Source organism: Pinus tabuliformis, chromosome X (genome assembly GCF_031772625.1).
Source record: "Pinus tabuliformis cultivar Carrire ecotype Pingquan chromosome X, CPIR1, whole genome shotgun sequence".
Classification (NCBI taxonomy): Eukaryota; Viridiplantae; Streptophyta; class Pinopsida; order Pinales; family Pinaceae; genus Pinus; species Pinus tabuliformis.
In genome coordinates this window covers 112260569-112287110 of record NC_142308.1, presented here as the reverse complement: position 1 = coordinate 112287110, position 26542 = coordinate 112260569, and the positions used below count along the sequence as shown (strand labels likewise).

Genomic DNA, 26542 nt, shown 5'->3' with positions numbered 1-26542 from the left:
TGGTTCTCACCTTCCTGTCCAGAACTATTTCTTCCTGCAATTCATTGAGATATTCAGGCAACAAATCATCAATAGAAGGCAATTGACTTTGCTCTTCAGGATCTTCAATTAATGAAGGTTCAAACAGTCTTAAATTTTTTGCATTTACCATTGAATAGATGTGGATGTAAGCTAGCAAATCAAGGAAAAAATAATTCTTACCAATTTTCTCAACTATCTTGAAAGGCACATACCTTATTGTCGTCAACTTCTTTCCTTCACCTTTCATTCTCTCTTTGCTGATATACAGCCAGACTTGATCAGCAACTTGGAAACTATGCTCCATCCGATGCTTATCATGCCTTGCCTTGTACTTGGCTTGGCTCTTTTCCAGCTATTCCTGCACTTCCTGGTGAATTTCTTGGATATGTTCAATGAACCTCATTTCTTTGTCCACATCGTTGTGTCCATCAACTGCTATTTCTTTTTCAAAGACAAAATCCAAGGAAGACCTTAGTATAAAACCAAAACAAGTCTCAAAAGGAGATCTCTGTGTAGAAGAATGTTTAGCACGGTTGTAAGCATGTTGGACATAACATAAATGTTCATCCCAAAGCTTGGGATGCTTGCTGCAATAACCCTTGAGCAACTGGATCACTCTCCTATTGACCACCTTTGTTTGGCCATCTATTTGTTGATGAAAGGTTGTGCTCTTCTTCAGTTTGGTGTCCATCAATTCCCATAGACTTGACCAAAACTTCCCAACAAATCGAGAATCTCGATAAGATACTATGGAGCTAGGTAACCCAAAATGCATCCAGACATGCTGAAAGAACAATTTTGTTTTTTGTTCAGCTGTAATCTGTTTGTTACAAGGTATTAAAATACACATTTTGCTGAACCTGTCCACAATAACATACAAATAGTCATCACCTTTTCTAGATTTTAGCAATGCCCCAACAAAATCCATGGAAACACTTTCCCAAGGACGAGAAGGAACTGGAAGTGGAGTGTACAAGCCTAGCTTTCAATTGCTAGGCTTGCTTTTAGCACACATGCTACACCCTTTAATATATCTAGAAAATGTTTCATGCAATTTTGGCCAATAGTAGAATCTTTGCAGCTGTGCAACTATTTTACTTACCCCAAAATGACCTAATATCAGAGATGTGCTTCCCTAATTACGTTAACTCTTTCAGTTTATGGAATGCATAACTTTCCCAAATGATACAAGAGTTGGTCCTTAACATAATAGTCCAATTCTTCTACTTTTTTGCCATGACATAAAGTTGCATATACATATTTAAAATATATATCTTGAGCATACTGTTCAATGTAGCTTTCATGCAAAACTGAGTTATTCTTAAGTATAATTGATGCATTTATAATTGGTCTAGACAACATATGTGCAACTTTATTGTGTATGCCCTTTTTATATCTGATGACTAGATGAAATTGTTGTAGGAAACCCATCCACCTATAGTGTCTTGATTGTTGCAATTTAGTTTGAGTGAAAATACTAAAGTGGCCGATGATCAGTATATATAACTGCTTCTTTGCCCATTAAGTAATGTTTCCACTTTTTTACACTCTATACTAATGCATACAATTCTTTATCATATGTGGGGTAATTAACCACTGCAGAATTAAATGTCTCAGAATGGTAGCATATAGGTTTACCATGTTGCATCAACATTTCTCCCATGGCATAGTCACTCACATCTATTTCAATATCAAATGGTCTTTGAAGATCTGGCAATGATAGTACTAGTGTTGTACTAATTTTTTCTTTCAAGGTGTCGAAGGCTTTCTGCTGTTTGCCTCCCCACTGAAACACCTTGTTCAATCATGTCAAAGCATGTAAGGGAGCTGCAATTAAGAAAAAGTTAGCAATAAACTTTCTCCAATATTGTGTTGCTCCTAGGAAGCTTCTAATTTCTATAGAAGATTGGGTTTAGGCCAGTTTACAATGACTTCAATTGTAGAGGGATCGATCTTCAATTCACCACCCCCTAGAATTGACCCAAATAATTTAAAGATGTTTTGCCAAATTCACACTTTGATAATTTAACATAGAGATTTTCTTTCTCCAAAACATCTACAATCTCCTTTACATGCTTCAAATGTTCTTCCCATGTTTTACTAAAAACAAGAATGTCATCCAAATATACAATTACAAATCATCAATAAAAGGTCGGAGTACATCATTCATAACTCTCATGAAAGTGGCAGGAGCATTAGTTAAGCCAAAAGGCATAACTAGCCATTCATACAGCCCTTGCTTTGTTTTGAAAGTAGTCTTCCATGCATCTTGCTCTGCTACTTTGACTTGATGGTAGCCACTACACAAGTCCAACTTGGAAAAATAAACACCTTCTTTCAGCTGATCTAATAGATCACCAATGCGAGGAATGGGATAATGATTCTTGATCTATATTTTCTTCAGTGCTCGGTAATCAATGCACATCCTCCACGAACCATCTTTCTTCCTCACCAACACAATTGGAGATACACATGGTGATGTGCCTGGTTTTATGAACCCTTTCTCGAGCAGCTCCTATACCTTCTTCTTGATCTCTGCATTCTCTAAAGCGGATAACCTATACATTCCGATGTTAGGCAATGGAGCATCCTGCTACAAATGAATGTCATGTGCAATTTCCCTTTTGGGTGGCAGACCTTCAGGTTCTTGAAATAAGATATCATATTCTGAAACAATTTTTTCTAAATCAGCTTTCTGTTTAGCATCACAGACCTCAAATACATTGGTTTTATGAGGTTTCTTTTCCTTTACAACCATCAGTAAAAATTTCTTGCATTAATTTACAATTCTTTTCATCTGCCCTAAGTTTATGAAAGTATAATTATTCTTGAGTTTATGAGCTCTTACAATATATTCTATTCCATCTTTAACAAGCTGATACTTATTTTCAGCTCTATATAAAATGGCTTTTCTATCATACAAGTAAGGACTTCCTAAAACAATTCCACATATATCCAAGGGAACTGTATCTAACTCAACATCATCTACAAATGCTGACCCAAAAGAAAACCTAAGTTTACATTGTCTAGTCACTTGTAGCTTTGCTTTATCACATACCCAACCTAAGGGATATGGCTTCTTGTGAGGTGTGGTTAGTAGTCCCAATTTCTTTACAATTGCTTCAGAAATCAAGTTTACTTGTGAGCCACTATCAAATAAAGTATCAATATTTTGATGCTTGGAAATAACTCTAATATGAAAAATCTCATGTCTTTTCCTCTCATTTTCTTCACTATCAATAGTTTGTGCAGAATTACTAGTAGATGCTTCAGAATTTTTACCTTTTATACCTATATTTGTGATTGTTGTTTCATCACCTGAGTCTGACCCCAAATATTTCAGTAGCAGTAGCAGTCTTCTTCTTCTTGCCATCGAACTTGTTGGGTTTCAGCTCCGGATGCAAAAACCAACAATGTTCATCATCATGTCCATCCTTCTTGCAGTGAGTGCATGAAGGTTTGTCTTTCTGTACAACATTTGCCTTCCTCTCTTTCCATTTCTGCTTCCTCTTTTCCTTTTTCTTGCTTGCAGTGGGTTTTGATGATTCCCCCCATCTTTGGGTTCACATTATTACCTCTAGCCGCTAGATGTGTAGCTTGAACAGATACCTCATCTATGCTAGTAGGGTTAAACATGAGAATGGTGTGCCTCAAATAACTATGCAAACCACCTATATACTTTAGCAAAGTTTCAGGTGAGTCTAAAGAAATGCCTAGAATCAAAGCTCTTTTTCTAAATTCCTAGGTATAGCTTTGTACACTTTGCCCTTTTAATTGGCAAAGAGTTTGCCAACTCATCATAACTTGCTGCATATAAGCTAGTGGATAGAATTGTTTTTTAATGGCAGAAACAAATTCACTTCGGGAAGAAAGAACTTCACCATGCTTTTTCAAGTCAGATTGTGTCCTGCCTTCCCACCATACCAAGGAAGTTCCTCCAAGGTGTAGGCTAGCCAGCTGAATTTTACTACTGTCTGAATCAATGTTCTACACCCTGCAATACACATCGATCTATCTAATCCAGTTATCTAGATTTTATGCATTTAATTCTCCATCATATATTGGAAAATCAAATTTAACATCTAATTTAATCAAAGATGTTTTCTTCTTTTTATTTTCAGGGCTATTAGGAGGTTTGGATAGAAGAGCCTCTTTTCCTTTCCCTTTGCCTTCAAAATGGCCATCTAGAAGAGATTCTTCTGTTCCATTGTCTTGTTTGGAGGTTGAAGAATCTTCACCTCTACCTTTCTTAAATTATCGATACATCTCTTCTACCATGGCTCTCATAGTCATGAAACTGTCCATGAATTGAGAGTCTGATTCCAAGGGATTTTCTTCTGCCATTTTCCTCCTAGGATAGACTCTTCCTATTTCTGCATTAGCTTCAACTAGTTCTCCTTCTCCTAATTTTAGCTTTGACCTAGTTATCATTCACCAATCCAGCACAAGCTTGTCTAACCTTAGCAACCTAAAGCTGTGATACAACTTGATCTGATAATGAGATCTAAGACATTTATTAAGGTATTATAGACATATGTGCATGGATATGCCTATGTTACTTTATGCAATGGATCGATAATATTGCAAAATACATAGACAATGAAGCAATAAAAGATCATAATAGACAAACACATATAAACACAACAAGTTTAATATGGAGTTCACCCAACACTCCTGGGCTATATCTCCTGGTCCATCCTTCAGTGGTCGCCTCTCTATTATGTCTTCATAACTGATTTTTACAACAGTATGGTCTCAACTTGAGTCTCAACACACAACAGATACAACAAAAAGAGTTTGCTTGAACCTCTCAAGCTTCTCTGAGTACACAGACTCTCTCAATCACTCTCTGTCTCTATCTTGCTCTCTGTCTTAGCATTACCTCCAATACTGCTTATCCCTGTTTGCTCTCTGTCTATGGCTTTAAATCCAATCTGTGTTGCCTATTCATTTCTCCTTCTCAGCTTTCTATCTCCCAGCCTCTGTCCACTCGAATCCCTCTTCTAGTGTTAAATAATCATTGTTTAATGCCTGCAAGGGAGGTGGGCACCTGTTCTGTAATGGATGAGTGCATCGGGCATTCAAAATCCTTGAACCAGCCGCTCCCTGTTAACACAGAGAAATTTATTCAAAACTGAGAAAATCCGCCAAAAATACTGTGTATCGGACTTCAAAAGTCCTCAAATCTAGTCTATACTCCTATCGGATCCACCTATGAGTCGCTATCGCATGTGGCAATGGCCTGTCAATTTGTATTTTATAAATACATTAAACTTGTGAAAAAAACATAAAAATGGCTCCCTCTAGACTTCAAATATTATGTATTTTCATTCCCAACACCTTCGGGTCTAAGTTTTATCGCATCGATGTTGTTTCTTTTTATTTCAAAAGACATGGAATTACATTAAAAATTCCAATCTACGGATCTGAAACTTTATCACATCTCCTTTGTAATGCTATCAGGTCTGGTTGTCGCGTATATATAAGTATGTGCCCACCCTTATGTATGGCTCCGATGCGACTTTGTGATGTGACTTGTCGTAGTCGCAAGTCGCACAAGCCCCGAGTCGTGGTAAGTGCCTCTATTGAAATCCGCCAATGTGATATGGCAGTGCAACATGGGAGGTCGATCAGCGCGCTTGGTCGACGGTCCTCGTTGGCCCCGTCGATCGTTATGGAAACATACATATGATCTCCGCTGATTGCCACTATCGATTGTGATTCACCAATCAGATCTAGAGCGTTGATCGGCCAGATCTGACGGCTGCTATGCATTCGCTGTTAGGCCTCTGTTTTCACTGTTTTCTTATGGTTTTCGCCTCCTAATAGTGTTTTTCCGCCTTTTTGAAAGGTTTTCTCATGCAATTTTTTTGGTCTTTTAACAATTTTAAGTAGATTTCGAAGACTTTAGAGAGTGTTTTGGATCCATTCTAGATCAATACTTTCTTAGATAAGTTTGAAAGGGAGTTGCCAGAAAAGCAATGTTTCTAGGCCTTGAATTGGGTACTACGCGCTACGCTCGCGAGGTGGTGGGGTACGCATAAAGGGATCTTTGATGACTGGCGTGAATGTAGAAGGATGATTTGGATGCATTTTTGGAAGCCTAATATGTGACTAACAAATAAGTATGATGGATTGGGATGATCTGTGTGCACACTTGGCCAAGTGGACGAAGGTCTATGGAGAAAAGCCACAACCTGAGTGGGTGCACCTGTTCTGTCATACTCTAGATGTTATACCCATGAATTGGTATATATAGATAGAGCTCCACCATGGGATAGGTGAATGGGATATCCTACGTGAAGGGTTCATGCTGACCTTCAGTTTTGAGGATGGATGGGGGGATAGTATTGATGAAGCATTACAATAGATAAAAGTAGCCATCTTTAGGATACCACAAGAGCCTTTAGCCCTGAGTTAGCTTGAATGGGCTACTCATTTGAGTTGCGTGCTAGAATGTTATAATGTAACTGCTGAAGAGGAGGATGAGGATCCGAGGAATCTTAACATTCTAGAGATAGAAGGTCATTGCAAGGTTCAAGGACCACAGATTGAGAACCCTGACGTAACCGCGCCAGTAAAAACGAAGCAGGTGAACATTGGTACGGAGGCCGAACCTAAGTTTGCAAAGCTTGGTTACTACTGGGCTGACGTGATGGTGGATAAGGACGCTGAGTTACTCCGGACTTGTTCCCGACCAAGTTTACGGAGTTAAAGGGAGTCTTTAGAGATTTAGGAATGATGAGGATCATGTTAAAGCCTTATGCGAAGCTATTTAAGCAGAGGCCTTACTGCTTAAATCCAAAATACAAGGAGAAGGTTTGTGTATGATCTGGAATTTTTCCAAGATAAAGAATGAAAGGTATTACAGACTCATGTGCATGGATGTGCCTATGTTACATTATGCAATGGATCGATAAGATTGCGAAATACATAGACACTGAGGAAATCAAAGAAAACATAATAGTCAAACATGTAAACAAAACAAGTTTAATAAGGAGTTCACCCAATGCTCCTGGGCTACATCTCTTGGTCCAGCCTTTCAGTGGTGGCCTCTCTATTATGTTTTCAAGCAAAGTTTTACAACAGTGAGCTAGATTCGAGTCTCACTAACAGAATGGAGTCAGTAAGAATGGAGTGCACAGACTCTCCTTACTGAAACTCGACCTCTAAGGGTCACAGTAGTATGACAGGCCTATACTGAGAAGCTTTCTTGAACCTCCCAAGCCTTCAATGGAGTAGACAGACTCTCTAACTCTCTTTGGCTCTGTCTGACTTGATGTTGCCTTCAGGTCAGCTCGGCTTCTACTCTCTATTCTCTGCTATTAGCTTTCTGCATCTCTGTGTGTTGCCCATCTGTATGCTGCCTCCTTCTCTACTTCTATCAGTTCATGGCTTTAAAGCCAGTCTTCACTTTGACTGCTCGTTTCCACTTCCCGGCCTTTTGGTTTCCTTTCCTCTGTCTGTTTGAATTCCTCTGCTCTACGTCATCATCATTGGGTAACGCCTTGCAGGGATGTGGCCACCTGTTTTCTAACGAACTAGGTGTCAGATTCCTTGAATCATATTCGAATGGTCGTTAGATCTGTTTGCTTCAAGATTTCCCGTGAACATGAATAGTTTTCCAAATCATCATCCATGTCAGATGTCAAATCCATATCATCTTACTTTTTGACATGTCAAATCCAGTCGGTTATCGGGCCACATCTCCACCATTGACCTGGACCCCCCAGATCCTACGGTCGTCCTTCATATCGGGTGGAAAAGTTGCACGATGTTTACCCGTCCGATGTGGGCAGTTTTCTCTCTCCTCCACTGGACGCATGTCGCTCGATGTGTGGAATTGGGCAGGACTCAGCCAAAACTACTTACCGCCTTGAAGCCTTCCAATATCCTATCGGTTTTGGGGAGTCCCAAGCTACGGAACCGAAACAGTTAATTTTCCAAGTTTTATAGCGGTTTCGGGTCCGAGCGTTTTGGGGCTTTCCTTCAATGAGGGGGACACCCTGTCAGAATCCACCTCTCTTTCCTGAATTAGCCTCTGGTTTTGCCAGTTTTGTGCCTTTCCGCTTTACCAGGGGCCAATGGTCTACGTGCTTGACCAAGGGTCCTCATTGCTCCGCTCTGGCCACAACTGCAATTGTTATGAGGATTCCTTCTGATAGCTTCGATCTTTTCTAGGACTTGAACTTTTTAGCTTAATTTGAAACAATCATGAAAACTTAGAGAGTTTTAGGATCCAATTCGGATCACGGCCTTCCCACTGAAAAAAGCTTTTGGACCACCAAAATTTAGTTTTCTTTCAAGCAACAATCAAGTGAGGGTATTGCTTCCTCACTTGCTCGATTTCTATCCATTTCACACTGCTTGGTTTTGAACCTTTGAGTCTGATCCTAAGGTACTCGACATCCCCTCTATGTGTAGTTCTTACCTTCCTGTCCAGAACTGTATCTTCTTGCAACTCATTAAGATATTCAGGTAATAGATCATCAAAAGAAGGAAATTGACTCTACTCTTCGGGATCTTCAATTAATGAAGGTTCAAATAGTCTCAAGCTGTCTGCATTAACAACTAAGTAGATGTGCATGTAAGCTGGTAGATCAAGGTGAAAAGAATTCTCACCAATTTTCTCAAGTATCTTGAAAGGTCCATACCTTATTGGCTTCAGCTTCTTACCTTCACCTTGCATCCTGTCTTTGCTGATATACAGCCAGACTTGGTCACCAACTTGGAAACTATGCTCCATATGATGCTTGTCATGCCTTGCCTTGTACTTGGCTTGGCTCTTTTCCAGTTGTTCCTATACTGCCTGGTGAATCTCTTGGATTTGTTCAATGAACTTGGTTGCTTTGTCCACATCACTGTGTCCATCAACTACTATGTCTTTACTAAAGACAAAATCCAAGGGAGACCTTGATGTGAAACCAAAACAGGTCTCAAAAGGAGATCTCTGTATAGAAGAATGTTTAGCTCAGTTGTAAGCATGCTGCACAAAGAATAAATGTTCATCCCAAATTTTGGGATGCTTGCTGCAATAGCCTGTAAGCAACTAGATCAATGTCCTATTGACCACTTCTATTTGACAATATGTTTGCGGATGAAAATCTGTGCTTTTCTTTAGCCTGGTGTCCATCAATTCCCATAAGCTTGGCCAAAATTTCCCAACAAATTGGGTATCTCGATCAGATATTATGGAAGTGGGTAATCCAAAATGAACCCATACATGCTAAAAGAATAACTTTGCAGTTTGTTCAGCTTTTATTTGTTTGTTACAAGGTACTAAAATACACATTTTGCTGAATCTATCCACAACATATAAATAGTCATGACCTTTCCTAGATTTAGGCAGTCCTCCAACAAAGTCCATGGAAACACTTTCCCAAGGATGAGAAGGAACTGGTAGTGGAGTGTACAAGCCTAGTTTTCTATTGTTGGGCTTGATTTTAGCACACATGATGCACCCTCTTACATATCTAGAGCTATCTCATTCATTTTTGCCCAATAACAAAATCTTTTCAGTTGTGCAACCGTTTTACTTACATCAAAGTGACCTGATATTAGAGAAGTGTGTGCTTCTTGAATTATCTTTACTCTTTCAGTTTATGGAATGCATAGCTTCCCACAATGATACAAGAATTGGTCCTTAATATGATAATCCAATTCTTCTACTCATTTGCCTTGACTCAAATTTGCATATACATCTTTAAAATCTATATCTTGAGCATATCGTTCAATGTAGCTTTCATGCAATACCGAATTATGCTTAAGTATAGTAGATGCATTTATAATTGGTCTAGATAACATATCTGCAACTTTATTGTGTTTTCCCTTTTTATATCTGATGACTAAATGAAACTGTTGTAGAAAACCCATCCATCTATAGTGTCTTGATTGTTGCAACTTAGTTTTCGAGTGTAGATATTGAAGTGGCTGATGATCAGTATGTATAACTGTCTCTTTGCCCATTAATTAATGTTTCCACTTTTTCACACTCTGTACTCATGCATACAATTCTTTATCATATGTGGGATAGTTAACTACTGTAGAATTAAACGTCTCAGAATGATAACATATGGGTTTACCGTGCTGCATGAACATTTCTCCCATGGCATAGTCACTGGCATCTGTTTCAATCTCAAATGGTCTTTGAAGATTGGGAAATGCTAGTACTAGTGCTGTACTAATCTTTTCTTTAAAGGTGTCGAAGGCTTTCTGCTGTTTTCCACCCCACTAAAACACCTTGTTCAATCTTGTTAAAGCATGTAAGGGAGCTGCAACCAAGGAAAAGTTAGAAATAAACTTTCTCCAATATTGTGCTGCTCCTAAGAAGCCTCTAACCTCTATAGCAGATTTGGGCTTAGGCTAGTTTACAATGACTGCAACCTTAGAGGGATCTATCTTCAATTCACTACCCTGTACTATATGTCCCAAATAATTCAAAGATGTTTTGCCAAATTCACATTTTGAGAGTTTAACATAAAGTTTTTCTCTTTTCAAAACATCCAGTGTCTTCTTAACATGCTTTAAATGTTCTTCCCACGTTTTGCTAAATATAAGAATGTCATCCAAATATACAGTAACAAAATCATCAAGAAAAGGTCTGAGTACATCATTCATTACTCTCATGAAAGTATCAGGAGCATTAGTTAAGCCAAAAGGCATAACCAACCACTCATACAATCCCTGCTTTGTTTTGAAAGCAATCTTCCATGCATCTTGTTCTACAACTCTGACCTGATGATAGCCATTATGCAAGTCTAACTTGGGAAAAATAAACAGCTTCTTTCAACTGTTCTAATAGATCATCTAGGCGAGGAAGGGGATAACGATTTTTTATCGTTATCTTATTCAGTTCTCAGTAATCAATGCACATTTTTCACGAGCCATATTCCTTTTTCACCAAAAAGATTGGAGACCCACATGGTGACGTGCTAGGTCTGATGAACCCCTTCTCAAGTAACTCCTGTACCTGCTTCTTGATTTATGCATTCTCTAAAGTGGACAACCCATACATTCCGATGTTAGGCAATGGCGCATCTTGCAGCAAATTAATATAATGCACTATTTCCTTTTTGGGTGGAAAACCTTTAGGTTCTTGAAACAATACATCATATTTTGAAACAACTTTTTGTAAATCAGCTTGCTATTTAGCATCACAGCCCTCAAATTATTTGGTTTTATCAGGTTTCTTTTCCTTTACAACCATCAATAAAAATTGTTTGCATGAATTTACAATTCATTTCATTTGCCCTGAGTTTATGAGAGTATAATTATTCTTGAGCTTATGAGCTCTTACAATATATTCGATTCCATATTTAACGAGTAGATACTTGTTCTCAGCTCTATAGAAAATATCTTTTCTATCATACAAGTAAGGACTTCCTAAAACAATTCCACATAAATCCAAAGGAACTATATCTAACTCAACCTCATCTACAAATGCTGACCCAAAAGAAATCTTATGTTTACATTGTCTAGTCACTTGTAGCTTTGCTTTATCACATAGCCAAACTAATGGATATGGTTTCTTGTGAGGTGTGGTTAGTAATCCCAACTTCTTTACAATTGCTTCAGAAATTAAGTTTACTTGTGAACCACTATCAAACAAAGTATCAATCTTTTGATGATTAGAAATAACTCGAATATGAAAAAGCTCACGTCTTTTTCTCTCATTTTCTTCATTATCAGTAGATTGTGCAGAATTACTAGTAGATGCTTCAGAATTTTTACCTTTTATACCTGTGGCTGCGATTGTTGCTTCATCTCCTGAGTCTGACCCCAAATCTTTTTGAATAGCTGCAACAGTATTCTTCTTCTTGCCCTCGAACTTCTTAGGTTTAACTCTGGATGTAGAATCCAACAGTGTTCATCATCATGCCCATCCTTCTTACAATGAGCGCATGAGAACTTGTTTTTATGTACAGTGTTTCTCTTCCTCTCTTTCTATTTGTATTTTCTTTTCTCCTTATTTTTTCTTGCAGTGGGTTGGGATGATCCCCCAACTTCTGGGTTCCCATTCTTACCTCTAGCTTTGAGATGTGTAGCCTGAATAGATACTTCATCTATAGTAGTGGGATTAGACATGAGGATAGTGTGCCTCATGTAGTTGTGTAGACCACCTATATACTTCAATAGAGTCTCAAGCGAGTCTAAAGAAATTCCTAGAATTAAAGCTCTTTTCCTAAATTCTTGGGTGTAACCTTGTACACTTTTCCCTTTTAGTTATCGAAGAGTTTTCCAGCTCATCATGGCTTGCTGCATGTAGGCTAGTGGATATAATTTCTTTTTAATTGCAGAAACAAATTCACTCCAAAAAGAAAGAATCTTACCATGTTTCTTCATGTCAGCTTGTGTCCTGCCTTCCCACCATACCAAGGCAATGCCTCTAAGGCGTAGGCTGGCCAGCTGAATCTTACTCTTGTCTGAGTCAATGCTCTGCACTCTGCAATAAACATCAATCTGTTTGATCCAATTATCCAGATTCTTTGCATTCAACTCTCCATCATATATTGGTAAATCAAATTTAACATCTAATTTAATCAAAGATGTCTTCTTTTTATTTTTAGGGCTATTAGGAGGCGTGAGAAATTTTTCTTCTTTCCCTTTTCCTTTGGAGTGATCATGGAGGAGAGATTCTTGTACTCCTTTGTCTTGTTTGGAGCTTGATGAATCTTCATCCCTATGTTTCTTATAGTCCCTATACATTTCCTCCACCATGGATTTCAAGGTCATAAAACTATCCATGAACTAGGGGTTTGATTCCAAGGGATTTTCTCCTGACATTTTCCTCTTAGAATAGACTCTTCCAATTTCCGGGTTAGTTTTAGCCAATTCTCCTTCTCCCAATTTAAGCTTTGACCTAGTTAGCATTCAACATCAAAATCCAGCACAAGCTTTTCTAACCTTAATAAACTTGAGCTCTGATACCACTTGATCTAGAATTTATCTAGGATAAAGAATGAAAGGTATTACAGAGTCATGTGCATGGATGTGCCTATGTTACCTCATGCAATGGATCAATAAGATTGCGAAATACATAGACACTGAGGTAATCAGAGAAAACATAACAGTCAAACATGTAAAAAAAACAAGTTTAATAAAGATTTCACCCAATGCTCCTAGGATACGTCCCCTGGTCCAGCCTTTCAGTGGTGGCCTCTCTATTATGTTTTCAAGCAGAGTTTTACAACAGTGAGCTCGATTCGAGTCTCACTAATAGAATGGAGTCAGTAGGAATGGAGTGCACAGACTCTCCTTACTGAAACTCGACCTCTGAGGGTCACAGTAGTATTAAAAGCCTACACCGAGGAGCTTGCTTGAACCTCCCAAGCCTTCAATGGAGTACACAGACTCTCTGTCTCTCTTTGGCTCTGTCTAGCTCAATGTTGCCTTCAGGTCAGCTCGGATTCTGCTCTCTATTCTCTACTATTAGCTTTCTGTGTCTTTTTGTGTTGCCCCTCTGTATGCTACCTCCTTCTTTGCTTCTATTAGTTCATGGCTTTAAAGCCAGTCTACTCTTTGACTGCTCGTTTCCGCTTCCCGGCCTTCTGGTTTCCTTTCCTCTATCCGTTTGAATTCCTCTGCTTTGCGTCATCATCACTAGGTAACGCCTTGCAGGGAGTTGGCCACCTGTTTGCTAACGAACTGGGTGTTAGATTCCCTGAATCATATTCGAATGGTTGTTAAATTTGTTTGCTACAAGATCGCCCGTGAACAAGAATCGTTTCCCAACTCATCATCCACGTCGGACATCAAATCCCTGTCATCTTTCTTTTTGACCTGTCAAATCTGGTCGGTCATTAGGCTGCATCTCCACCGTCGATCTGGACCCCCCAAATCCTATGGTCATCCTTCATATTGGGCAGACAAGTCACACGATGTTTACCAGTCCGATGTGGGAAATTTTCTCTCTATTGCACCCGACGCATGTTGCTCGATGTGTGGCATCGGGCGGGACTCAGTCAAAACTGCTTACCACCTTGAAGCATTTTGATATCTTGTTGGTTTTTGGGAATCCCGTTCTACGGAACCAAAATAGTTACTTTTCTAAGTTTTATAGAGGTTTTGGGTCCGAGCATTTTGGGGCTTTCCTTCTTTGAGGGGGATGCCCTATGATATGTAATTAGTGCTTAGCACTAATCATGTATCAGAATCCACCTCTCATTCCCGAATTAGCCTCCAATTTTGCGAGTTTTTTGCCTTTGTGCTTTACCATGGGCCAACGGTCTGCGCGCTTGACCGAGGGTCCTCGTTGCTCTGCTCTGGCCACAACTGCAATTTTTATGAGGATTCCTTCTGATAGCTTTGATCTTTTCTAGGACTTGAATCTTTTATCATAATTTGAAACAGTCATGAAAACTTAGAGAGTTTTAGCATCCAATTCGGATCAGCGTAGAACTAGACAAAATGTTCACAGCAAGAATCATTGAGCCGATGGAAGAATTCGATTGGGTAAGTCCAATGGTGGTGCAGGAAAAGAACTAGAAGGATGAGATAAGAATATGTGTGGATCTCAGAAAATTGAATGATGCTTGTGTACATGATCAATTCCCAACTCCGTTCATAGATGAGGTGTTGGACAATGTCAGTGGGTAGGAAGCATATTCTTTAACTGATGGGTTCTCAAGGTACCACTAGATCAAAATCGCACCGAAGGATAGGAGAAAGATAACCTTCGTGACTGAGTGGGGTTGTGTTCAATACATTGTCATGCCATTTGGGTTGAAGAACACGTTGGCCATATTTTCGCGCGTGGTTGTTACAGCATTCAAGGAATATATTCATAAGTCCTTGGAGGTTTATTTTGATGATTGGACTGTATTTGCGTTGGTTAAGTGCCATGTAGCGAGCTTATGCTTGATGTTGGATACCTACCGAAGATACCAAATCACGCTTAGCCTCAAGAGGTGTGTGTTTCTTGTTCCTTTTGGAAACCTATTGGGAAAAGTGGTTTGCAAATAGGGACTCATGGTAGATCCCGTGAAGATTGTGGTGATTCTGAATTTGGAAGCGCCACGCAGTGTGAAACAGCTGCCCTCTATGCTAGGACATACAGGGTACTACAGAAAGTTTATCAAAATTTATGCCCAAATCACTACACCGATGGAGAAATTGTTGAAGAAGGATGTTATATTATGCTGGAATGATGACTACAAGAAAAGGCTGGATATATTGAAGGAAAAGATGGTCCTGCACCGATTCTTGTCTTCCCAAACTGGGACAAAGAGTTTCATGTCCATTTTCATGCATCATGTATAGCGCTGGAAGTGGTACTAACACAGGATGGTGGAGAGCGCTTGGATCACCCTATCGTGTTCGAGAATCGTAGATTGTCTAAAGCAGAAAACTTCTATTCCACCACTAAACGCGAGGGACTGGCTATGGTGTATGCGCTCCAGAAGTATCAACACTACTTGTTGGGAGGTCACTTTAAGATGTATACAGATCATTCCACACTAAAGTACTTGGTCAATAAGCCTGTGTTAGGGGGCCACATATGCAGATGGATTCTATTGTTCCAAGAATATGACTTTAAAGTTGTTGTGAAACCTGGATGATTGAACGTGGGACTAGATCACCTGTCGCGCATTGAGACAGGAGAGGAACCTACTGGTTTAGAAGAAGGATTACCCAATGAACAGCTCTTCGCTATGCACATAGTGGATGGAAATTTTGAAGATATAATTCACTTTCTCACGACTGGAACTGTGCCGAAAGGATATTCTGTCCAATAGAAGAAGGAACTAGAGGTGTGTGCGACAGATTTCCTTGTCATTACAAGGAACCGATATAAGATGGAGAATGATGAGTTTCTACGAAGGTATCTACCTAAATTTCAATGAAGCAATATCCTCACAGATGCTCATGGGGGCGCTGTGGGAGGACATTATGTAGGAAGAGCGATCGGGCAGAAGATTCTCTGCACAAGGTTGTGGTGGCTGACCCTTCATTAGGATTCAAAAGCACATTGCAAGGCTTGTGTTGTATTTCAAAGAACAAGTAAACCATCGCAGGGTCGTGAGATGCCTCTGAATCCACAAATGATGTTGCATCTATTTGAAAAGTGGGTGATCGACTTCGTAGGACCTATCAAACCTCAAGGAAAAATGGGCGCAAGATATATTATCACTGCGACATAGTACTTGACTCGTTGGGTAGAAGCATAGCCAGTAAAAGATTGCACGGTCGTGACAGCTGTGAACTTTCTGTTTCAACATGTATTGACATGATTTGGATGTCTGAATATCTTGATGAATGATCATGGTACACATTTCCTGAACGAGACGATCAGCATGCTAACAGAGGAATTTTAGGTGTATCATCATTAGAACATGTCGTATCACCCACAAGCTAATAGGATAGTAGAAACATTTAACAAAGTACTGGAGACTATGCTAGCCAAGGTATGCAATGCACAATGAAGTGATTGGGACCTCCGCGTACCCTAAATATTATGGGCTTATAGGAGGACATGCAAGAAACTTGCGGGACAGACACCTTTCTAGCTGGTCTATGGAGTGGAAGTTTTACTGCCGATGGAATACATCGTCCCTAGTCTGCGCATAACAGTGCTTACAAGTATGACGGACCGCAGAGCCCTAGAGGAGAGGCTTGCATAGCTAGAGGAACTTGAGGAAGTGTTAGCCTCCTATTGCAATAGGTTTCTTATTTCATGATTGACTGTTTCACATGCCAAATATGTCATCTTTTCATGCTGCAAGGTTCCATATTTCCATGAAGTTCCATTTTGAAGAATCATACCATTTTTGAAGAGTTTTTCATATAAGGGAAAGCGAAACAGCTTAATCTTGGCTTCCCTAGGTTTAAATTGCTTGTTTTAGAAGATAGAGAATGAATATCTGTCCAAATAGCTTAAGCTTGGTAGATCACTAGCTAGGTAGAGAAATTAAGGAGCCCAACTGCTTAATCTGGGCCCTTGGAAGATATAAGGGTACATTTAGATAGGAGGGCAATCAAAAGAAAAGAAGATAACTAGGGTCTGCAAGCCTAATTGCACCCATCAAAAAGAAGAAAAAATGCTAGGTAAGTAGGTTGGGTAAGTAGTTTTGTGGTTGCAGAATCAAGCTATGTGATCCATTTCATGTTTTTAAGTGTTATATCTATTCAGATCACAATTATGAGGCAGTTTTCCATTTGGAGGAGCTCAAGTGAGGCATGTTTAACTCCCCCTTCTTCTTATTCCCCAAATCATTCACTAACCTCCCCAAAAAGGTCAAGATTTGCTTGTTATCTCTTAAGTTTCATCATTTGTCATATCATTGGCCTAAGTAAAGGTTTGCTTTGCTTAGGAGTACTCTTATTCATTCTATAAGTTTTGTTTCCCCTTTGTAGCCTAAGATCTCTAAACTTAGTGCTTTCTTGTCATCTTCATATTAACTTCTAACATTATTATGTAAATCCCTATCTATTTCCCCTTCCCCTTACTAAAAAGCACTAAATAGCTCCCCTATGTACATATTCGCATCCCCTGGCACTCTAGCCCTATAACATCAGTTTGGGGAAATGCTGAGTTCATTTGGGGCTTAACATTAGCCCTTCCGCGTTTTAACCTGGAGTTAGTTTAACCTTTGGTTAAACTAATAACCATACCCCCCCCCCCGTCTCTCACACATAAACCTTATAGCAGTATCCCCCGCGCATACATTTTATTTGGGATTAATTTGATATTCGGTTAAATTAATAACCATTGGCGGCCACATAAAACCCATATAACCCACAAGCCCAAAGTTTTTACCCCCCCGCCACATAAATAAATGGTAAAATATTCAGGGGGCCCCGTGCACAAACCTGTCGTCAGCTCTGCGCTCCGTCAGCCCTCCGATCCACCCTCCCAGATTCGAAGGCTCTCGACGATTTCGGAGCCGCCCCGACGTCCGACGCTTAGCCTCCGATAGGCTAGCGGTTTCCCCACCGTACAAAAGACGCGTGTCTCCACGCGATTGTATCGGAGCTGTTGGAGAGGTAAATCCCCTCTACGGACAGAGGCGATCCCACTAGCCCAAAATGGGTCTAGCAACAATCAATTAACGCTACCATGCAAGTTCCTAGTTGCAAATTGAAAGTGGATTATGAGAACCAACCTGGAGTCCAACGTTAGTGTCGTAGAAGAGTTGATACTCCCGTTCCCTTGCTCTGGCAGGTCATGATCCTCACGATCTCCGCGAATGGACACCTGCACATGCAAAGAATGAAGCGAATACAAGCATAAAATCCACTAAATACAACTATATATCAGTCAGAAAGGATATAGATCAAACATTATCATAACAAACAATAAGATCGGAACCATAATGATAATCGTTTATTAATGAATAATCAACAGAGAAAAATACAACCAAAGTTCTGACATTGCATCTCTCCTCTGGCTGGGCGAGCAGCTACATATGTCTTGCAATAGACCTTTCTCTCTCTTTTCTTATGAATACACAGCTCAGACTTCTGGCAGCATAACCTCCCTATGCTCCAAGACTCTTACTATCACTCAAGACAAGCATTATCACTACTAGCACTATCACCACTACTCAAAAACTAGCTTGTCAAATGCATGAGGACAAACTTTTATAGATGGAGAAGGGAAGGAAGATACAATGCATCAAGACACCCATTATGGATTGGCATTATCTCCAAAAAGCCACTGTGGATAGATGTAAGGGATAGATGATGACTCTTGACATCTAGAAGATTAGCTTTATCCTCAAAAGACTTCATGACTTGAAGGGAAAAAACATCCGGGCGCGTGTTTGTGAAAAATCTTTTCCAAACTTGGTTGGCGTGGGTGTTACTCTAAGACAGAGCGCCAATGGGCGTGCCTTCTTTCGAGGATCTCGTTCATTGGCGCGGGTAGTACATTGTGGACCCGCGCTAATGGAAAAAGGGCACTTTTCAGGGATGTTTTGCAGGAGGTGTCTTCAGGGCACATGAAGTCCATACTTAGGGGAACATAATGCAAGTGTTTTTAAGTTATGTCACTGCTCACAGGTCCCGGAATGAGTCCTCCAAAGTACGAGAAAGGGGTAACAGGGACGGTGAAAAATGGTGACAAATTACTGTGTAACAGATGCCCCCTAAAGCATGAGGCCCGAGAGAGAGAGAGAGGGGTGAAATTCTTTACAAGAACACATGTAGCTGCTGCCGAGAATCTGCATCGAGAGATACAACTGATAGCTCAAGTACATGATATATGTGGTATGGTCGCAGCCATCCATAAGAGAGTACATAATAATCTAGATCCATAGTATGGGCGCAGCCATCTGGTTAGGATCAATGATTCGACTCAGGTATGGTCGCAGCCATCCAGTGAATGAGTCATGTAACAAGAATCACGCCTGGATTACAATAGACAAAATCCAGGGTCTTGCGCTCCATCTCGACCCGAACAAAAGTACAAGTTCAAGCATGCGAATATATGAGCTAAAGTCGAACATGCATGAACATCGTCTGATTACCAGTCAATATTAAAAACTATTAACAGACGCGAGAGGTACCACCAATAATGACAATGGCCCTCAAGGTACTATAGGTACAATCTACGGTGTGCGAATTAGTGATCTGGCGTCGAACACCCGTAGAATCATTCGATCGAAGGCCAATGATGAAAACCTCACGTCGAACACGAAGAACCTGCCATTGAGGCATGCAGGCTCCAAGGCACCGGAAGGGAGTCTCTAGATCAGCTTCCTGGATAATGAGCTGAAGTCGATAGGAAGTGATCTTGATCGAAGGTGGGCTATGATGTTTCCCACATCAGCAACACGAGACAGAGAGATAATGTTATGAATCAGGATTATGTGAGCTATCAGAGGGAGGTTGTTTTTCTGCAAAGGTCAACTTCTCTTGAACATATCGGCGGCACGATAGTGGAATTGGCAGTATTTGACATCAATGGATCAGAGGTCATGGTGACGAGGCAATGAGCAGATGAGAGGTCAAACAGGATTACCCAAATCCACGGAGGCAAGTGAAAAATGAGATGAGATATCCCCACCCAGACACGAAAGCAGACAAGTGCCATGTTCAAGAGCGACATACTGCCGACACGACAATAATTATGGTTCCATTTTTCCCCCGCCATTTCTGGCGAGTACCCCAATTATTTTTAACAAGCTTGATGGGGATAGCATATGCTTGTGGTGCATCATTTCGACAGAATCCGATGTCATCAGGTTTTAACGAGTCTGACAAAGGAAGAACTCGGCGTCTTTTCATGTTTAGAGAGTTTGAAAAGACAGCAGAAAAGGAAACTCCAATGGTGTCCTTTTTTGTAAAGTTGTGTCTCGCGAGCCCGAAAAAGTATAAAACAATGCTCGAAAGAACCGCTCGACCATTACGATCGAGGAGTACTTTTCATAAATAGTGATTTTGACCTGAAAAAGTAAAAAAACGATCAAAACCACGTCGTTTCGTAACCATTAACGAGTCTGAAATGACAAAAAACCCGGTAATCTTTTTATGTTTTAACAGTCGACAAAAAGAACTTAAAACAACCGCCCCTTATTAGCGTTTAACGAGTCAAGAGGAGTAACTCGGCAATCTTTTCGTCTTTAAACGGTCAGAAAAGAGCTGAAAGCGGACCTCATAGTGATCTTTTCACTTGTTTTACCTTTGAAAAAGTATAAAACACAACTCACTCCACCGTCGAAGGTGCAAAAAGGACCTGTCATAGCACCAGAAACAAGTGTAAAACCTGTTCTCGACCACAAATATATTAAAATATTCAAAAAATAACTTTTTAAACCTAAAAATGAGTCAAAAAGTCTATAAATGTGGTGAAAATGTAAAAACAAAGTTACTTTTACCTTTTTACCTTGGGCATAGTGGTAGTGGTCCATTTGGAGTGCAAACTTCGAGCAGCGATTGCCACCAATCCGGGCAACCATTTGAGATTCCGCCAGCTCCAGGTAAGAGATGCTCTCTTAAGCTTCATTTTCATTCCTGTTTTAATGCATTTTGTTCCTGTTTTGAGTCTCTACAAGGGGAATTTCAAAATTTAGGGTTGCGCCCCGTTGGCGCGGGTATCCAGCACGGGTCCGCGCCAATGGGGTGATTTACCCAAAGGTGCCGCGCCATTGGCGCGACTGTTTTAGAAACAGTCGCGCCAACCGCGCGACCTAAATTTTCACTTAAATTTTCCCATTAATTTTGAAATTTGTCTGGTGTATCAGCTTACCAAGGCTTCATTAATGATTTATTCATCCTTGTGGGTGCAGGAAACACGCAAAAATGCCGGTGGAATGGAAAGAACGAGAGCACGATGCCATAGATGCCTTAGCCATCGCAGATGAGGGATGTATGAATGCGCTGAGAGACTGTGGTCTCAAGAAATTCTTTCTCACCTCCTATTTACGAGCTCAACCAGAGCTATTACAGTTCATAGTGGATGCTTGGGACGTCGATGACCAAGTATTTCGGCTACGGGATCAGACCTTAGAACTAGATGTATCTGATGTGTACTTCATTACTGGGTTGTCACGGAGAGGGGCAGTCCCCATTCTGACCGGAAGCAGGCCTTCCGGAGAGAAGATGGGTGAAGTAAAGGATCGTATGTGCCCAGAGGCACAATTTGGGAAGAGCAGCGCCAAGGTGGATATCGCCACCATCCATGATTTGGTTCTTAAGGTGATACTGTTCACCATCACACGTGCAGCTGGGGTACAGGCGCCCCATGAGGCCAGCAAGAACCATCTGTTACTGGCGTCAGAATGTCTTAGCCCCACCATTTTTGACTGGGCTACAGCAGTGACTACAAACATCAAGAGGCAGCTTACAAAGTGTAAGCGCGGGGGGGTGAAACAGTTTGGATATGGATCGATTGTGGTATCGTTCTTCCTAGAACGATTACCTTTATTCCAGTACCAGGGAGCTGTGGTAGCGGACCCATTACCACGAGAGCCTAGGATGGCTCGCTGGGCAGCATTGATGCCTAGAGGAGGAGGGGGGCAACAGATGTCGTCGCGGCCCGAGTTCTTCATATGGCTTCGCCGCCAGTTGATCATGGTGGAAGACTGGCCATATGCGGGAACCAACTTCATGGGGGACCCAGACCTCCCACTGCCTGAGGGGGAGGAATGGGAAGAGGAGCTAGGTATGATCTTCCCCTGTCTTTTATGTATTTTTTATGTGTTTTTTTTGTCAATGCATGTTCTGATGACAATGATATATATATGCAGATGTGGGTCCAGAACGTCCAGCCAGTTTGTCTCCTGTAGCGAGGAGGGGCCAACCTGCAGCTGACCCTCAGGCAAGAGGCGCCGTGGGGGAAGAGCTGGTGCAGAATCTCGAGGGACTTACCCAAGGGATTCCAGGCTATGCTAGATTGGCGGATGTGCCGTTCGCATATCAGAGGCACACGGTGGGGGTGCCGTCCCGCATCCATCGTCTGCTGAGACGCTTGGTGCGCGCGGTGACGTGCTACCATGAGCACCACCATGAGTAGACTCCTAGGTTTTTTCCTGCATATTTTTTGAGGGACATGTTGTCCGAGGATGTATCAGAACATGTATTATTTTTGGGTTTTGTAATGCACACGGTGCAAACATTATGACACACATATATATATACATATGCCTATGGTTTATATGGATCTTTCACATGTGATGATGTGTTATATGCTATGCGAATATTTGACACAAAATGTAATCTAATGTATCAGTTGCGTAACAAACGACCCATTGTGAAATGTATTTACACACATGTATATTTTATTTTTACACAAGCTTGAAAACACACATGATAATCACATATGCAAACTATGCTTGGAGATGATTTTATTTTTTATGCAAGCTTAAAAGCACTCACACACGTGCAAACTATGCTTGAGAATAAAGGAACGGGCATGCGCCCCAACATGGTGTCTCAATTCGAGGTACATGCCCCCTAAGATTCAGTCCATTGAAAATGGAGTGAAGGTTGACCTTAGTGTTATTGCACTCGAATTACACGAGCTCTTGTTTCATTGCTTGAGCGAGGTTGACACAAGTAAAAGAACTTTCCTCGGCCAGATCCAGGTTCATTTTTTAAGGAGCTTGAGACAGGAAAGGAACTATGCTCCGCCCAAACTTCATCATAATGAATAGGAAGTCAGGGCTTCCAAGAGTGCCACTCTGGGTGGAAGGGTAACATCTCGGAAGTCAGGACCCAATGCCCCCAGGACACTGTGCACGATGGTGGCATCGCTGGATACAGGCACGGGATAGGTGGCCACGTAGTTGATCTGTGGTGGGGCAGATGCAACTGGTGGATGAAAACCAGGAGGGGATGATGACTGCGCAGGAGGGACCCGTGGACGAACGAACGATAATTGATCGATAGTCACAATTCTTCCATCGTGTGGAAAGCAAACCACACGGAAAAGTGAAGAGACAAGGGCCCCCATGGCATAAACATAGTCACGGCCAAGGAGAAGACTGAAATCTAAAGCACCTTGGGTAACCGATACGTCTATATAGACGGTTTTGCCTCCCAAAGTAATAGGGAACTTTGGAAGGATCCCTAATGGTTGACTAGTTCCTCCATCAAAAGCCGTCAGATTCGGCGCGACTCGCACAAGCTGTGGGGAACCCAAAGCTTGCCAAGTAGTGGCAGGCATAAGACTGACAGATGCACCCTCATCCAAAACAGTGCCAGGTATCGCCTTATTATAGGCGTGTACCGTAACCCAGAAAGGCACATGGGATGGAAGGCGGGAGGTGGTCAAACGACTCCAGTCGAAGGAAATGACTGAGCTACTTGGTGGGGGACTCGTATGATTGCCCCCCTGCTCTAAAGGGACCGAAGAAGGACTCTCAGGAACAGCTGAGATACGAGAGTCATTTCCGTACTCAGGAGAATCTGAGGAGATGAGAAGAACATGGGAATGATGCTCTTCTGAAACAGAGTGGTCGACGGGTGGTGAACTCGAGTCGACACTCTTTCCGATCAATGGTTGGTCTGGAACAGGCTTGGCAGAGCCAAGTTCAGGAAGAGGAGGCTAGACAAGAGAGGAATCTTGGTCGATCTCTTTGTCAGTAGGGGAACGATCTGCGGCTGCAGAGAGACGTTGATAACCAGCGGGAAGTTGAGGTGAGGGAGCTGTAAGACTTTCCAAGACAACAGAGGCTTTATCCATGAGCAGACAAAGGTGAAGAGGATGATTGGCTTCACAAAGTCTACAGGGGATTTGAATCTTTCCTTTTCCCTTAACATTTCCAGCTGATAGTGTAGCATCGCCATGAGCTTCAGAGGACGATGAGGGGCGGGCCGGATCGTGAGACCATACTTCTAAGACCTTGGGAATGCCAGGACAATCGCGAAGAAGATGGTCCTCCTTGCACAACCTACAAGGAAATTTGACCTTCCACGGAGGAGCAGAAGGTGGCCCGACTTGAGTTGTACTTTTAACCTCTCGCTTAGGAGTCTTCTTCTTCTTTGTCTTCTTCTTCTTCTTCTTAGCCACCTGGTTACTTGAATCCATACTTTCGCCAGGCGAAGTAGAAGATGAGGATGCAGAAATAGGCGAAGAAGGGGAGAGGTCCACCTTGGAATCAACATGATGTTGTTCGGGTGGAGGAGACGGTGGAACAGGAGTCATCACACTCGGGACCACCGAGGTTGAAAATAACCATACGAGCAAACCGATGGTTATCCCAGGCAAAGACAAAGTTGCCATATATGGAGCACCGGCATTTCCAAAAGAAGGAAATGGACTAGGGTTTCCATCCGAGGGAACACCTTGGCCGGTAGAATCGGGGGAGGTTGCCATTGAAAACAAGAAAGAACCCTACTCAAGCTAACGCAAATAAGATCTAACCGGGTAAATGTGTATCATGGCCGAATAAATTTTAAGACAAAGGAACTGAACTTGACCTTTTCATGTTTTAAGAGTCGAGAAAAGGACGAAAAGATGACTCTAGTCTCCTTCGAATGTTTAATGAGCACGAAGTGACAAGACGCTCACTGGCACCGTTTCTTTTAAGGAGTCCGAAAAGGATCAAAAGTGACTACTCTGGAGAACTAGGCAAAAGGTTTACCAAACAATCCGTAAAACTGCTTATACACCTTGGCAATCAGATGAAAACCAAGGACTTCCCGTACGGCAGTCAATCTTCCCGAATGCTGTGTTCAGTTCATTACGGCTTGTAAGGCAGCAGACATGGCTTCCTGTGGATAAAGGATGATAACCTAGTGGGGTCTCCACATATACTCGACGGTACGTGGGAGCACAAATCTGTGCTAGACCACTATCGAGTCACAAAAGGAGGAATCACCCAACCATAATGTGAAACAACAGTGACTAGGTTTAATGATGCTGGAACACGTCTCTAGCCTAGACCTCTAACTGTGTGCGTTAAGTTCCAATGCATTGTTAGATTCATTCAGTTCATTTTATGGTTGATCTTTAATTAGGTTTTGATTTCTAGGCCTTACCATATGTAATAGCTCAAAATTTCCTAGATGCAAACTATATGCCAAAATATATCATTTCATTCGATGAATGCTAACTACGAGAGAGTTGAGATCTTTCAATCAAACAAAATGATCATAAAACAAACAATGATAACTCTAATGCAGCTAATGGCAATAAAAGAAACTTTTCTTTAAAGTCATTAATCACTAACAACAACGAAAAACTTTAATTTCCATTAACTAATATAACGCAAAAGAGATTGTTCGTTTTTCTTTTATTGGCAAAATGCACTAAGTAAATTTTGAGAAACAATAACAGAGAGCGAAAAAGCAAATTTCACTCAATGGACACAATCAAGTCTTTGAAAAGAAAGGCAATCCTTCAAAAACTCCAAAATCTCAATGAGCCATGTGATATAGGCTCAAAACGAAGCCATATGGAAATCAAGCAAAAAAAACTAAATTGCTCGAATATCCCAAAAACAAGCTTCAACAACCACCAAACAGATGCAAAAGAGCATCCAAAAAGTTGACTGGATCGAGAGAAGACCGAAACAGAAACTAGCAAACACCCAAAGTACGCAAATGTAATCTATGCACACTTTTCATTCATATCTTGAAAATGAGAATTCTAATTATGCAAGTGTGATCTATGCAAGAGAATTCTCAAACACACGATGATTCTAATGTAATCTAAGAACCAATCAAGTGGAAACCAAGAAAAATGGGTGAGAGTTCCAAAGATCATAAACTAAAAACACTCAAAGGCGATTAACACTCATACACAATTTAACCCCCCCGGCGAATGAGGGGGAAATTTTTTTGCAAAAACAAAAGCAAAAAGATGCAAAATTGTGAAAAGATCGAGACAAACCTCCAAGTAATGATCAAAGGAAATCAAATTAATAATTTGCCAGAAAAAGACTCAAAACCAGTCAAAACAGACTTTGATACATTCAGATGATTGAACAAAACAGGAAACCCAAGCTTGGGAGGCTATAAACAAGAAAAATGAACAAGTTCATAGGGTTAGCGCGACTGTCAGGAAGAAAACTGCGCTAATTAAGGATTGGCGCGGTCTGTCAATGTGCAACCTGCGCCAACTGGCGCGACTGTCAGG

The 26542-nt window shown here is 41.1% G+C and overlaps 2 pseudogenes; one reads left to right on the top strand and one right to left on the bottom strand.

Moving 5' to 3' along the window:
- Positions 1-20965, bottom strand: part of LOC149138681 (uncharacterized) — a 40310-nt pseudogene extending 19345 nt beyond the window's left edge.
- A 296-nt stretch (positions 20966-21261) lies between these two features.
- Positions 21262-26542, top strand: part of LOC149138680 (LRR receptor-like serine/threonine-protein kinase SIK1) — an 87516-nt pseudogene continuing 82235 nt past the window's right edge.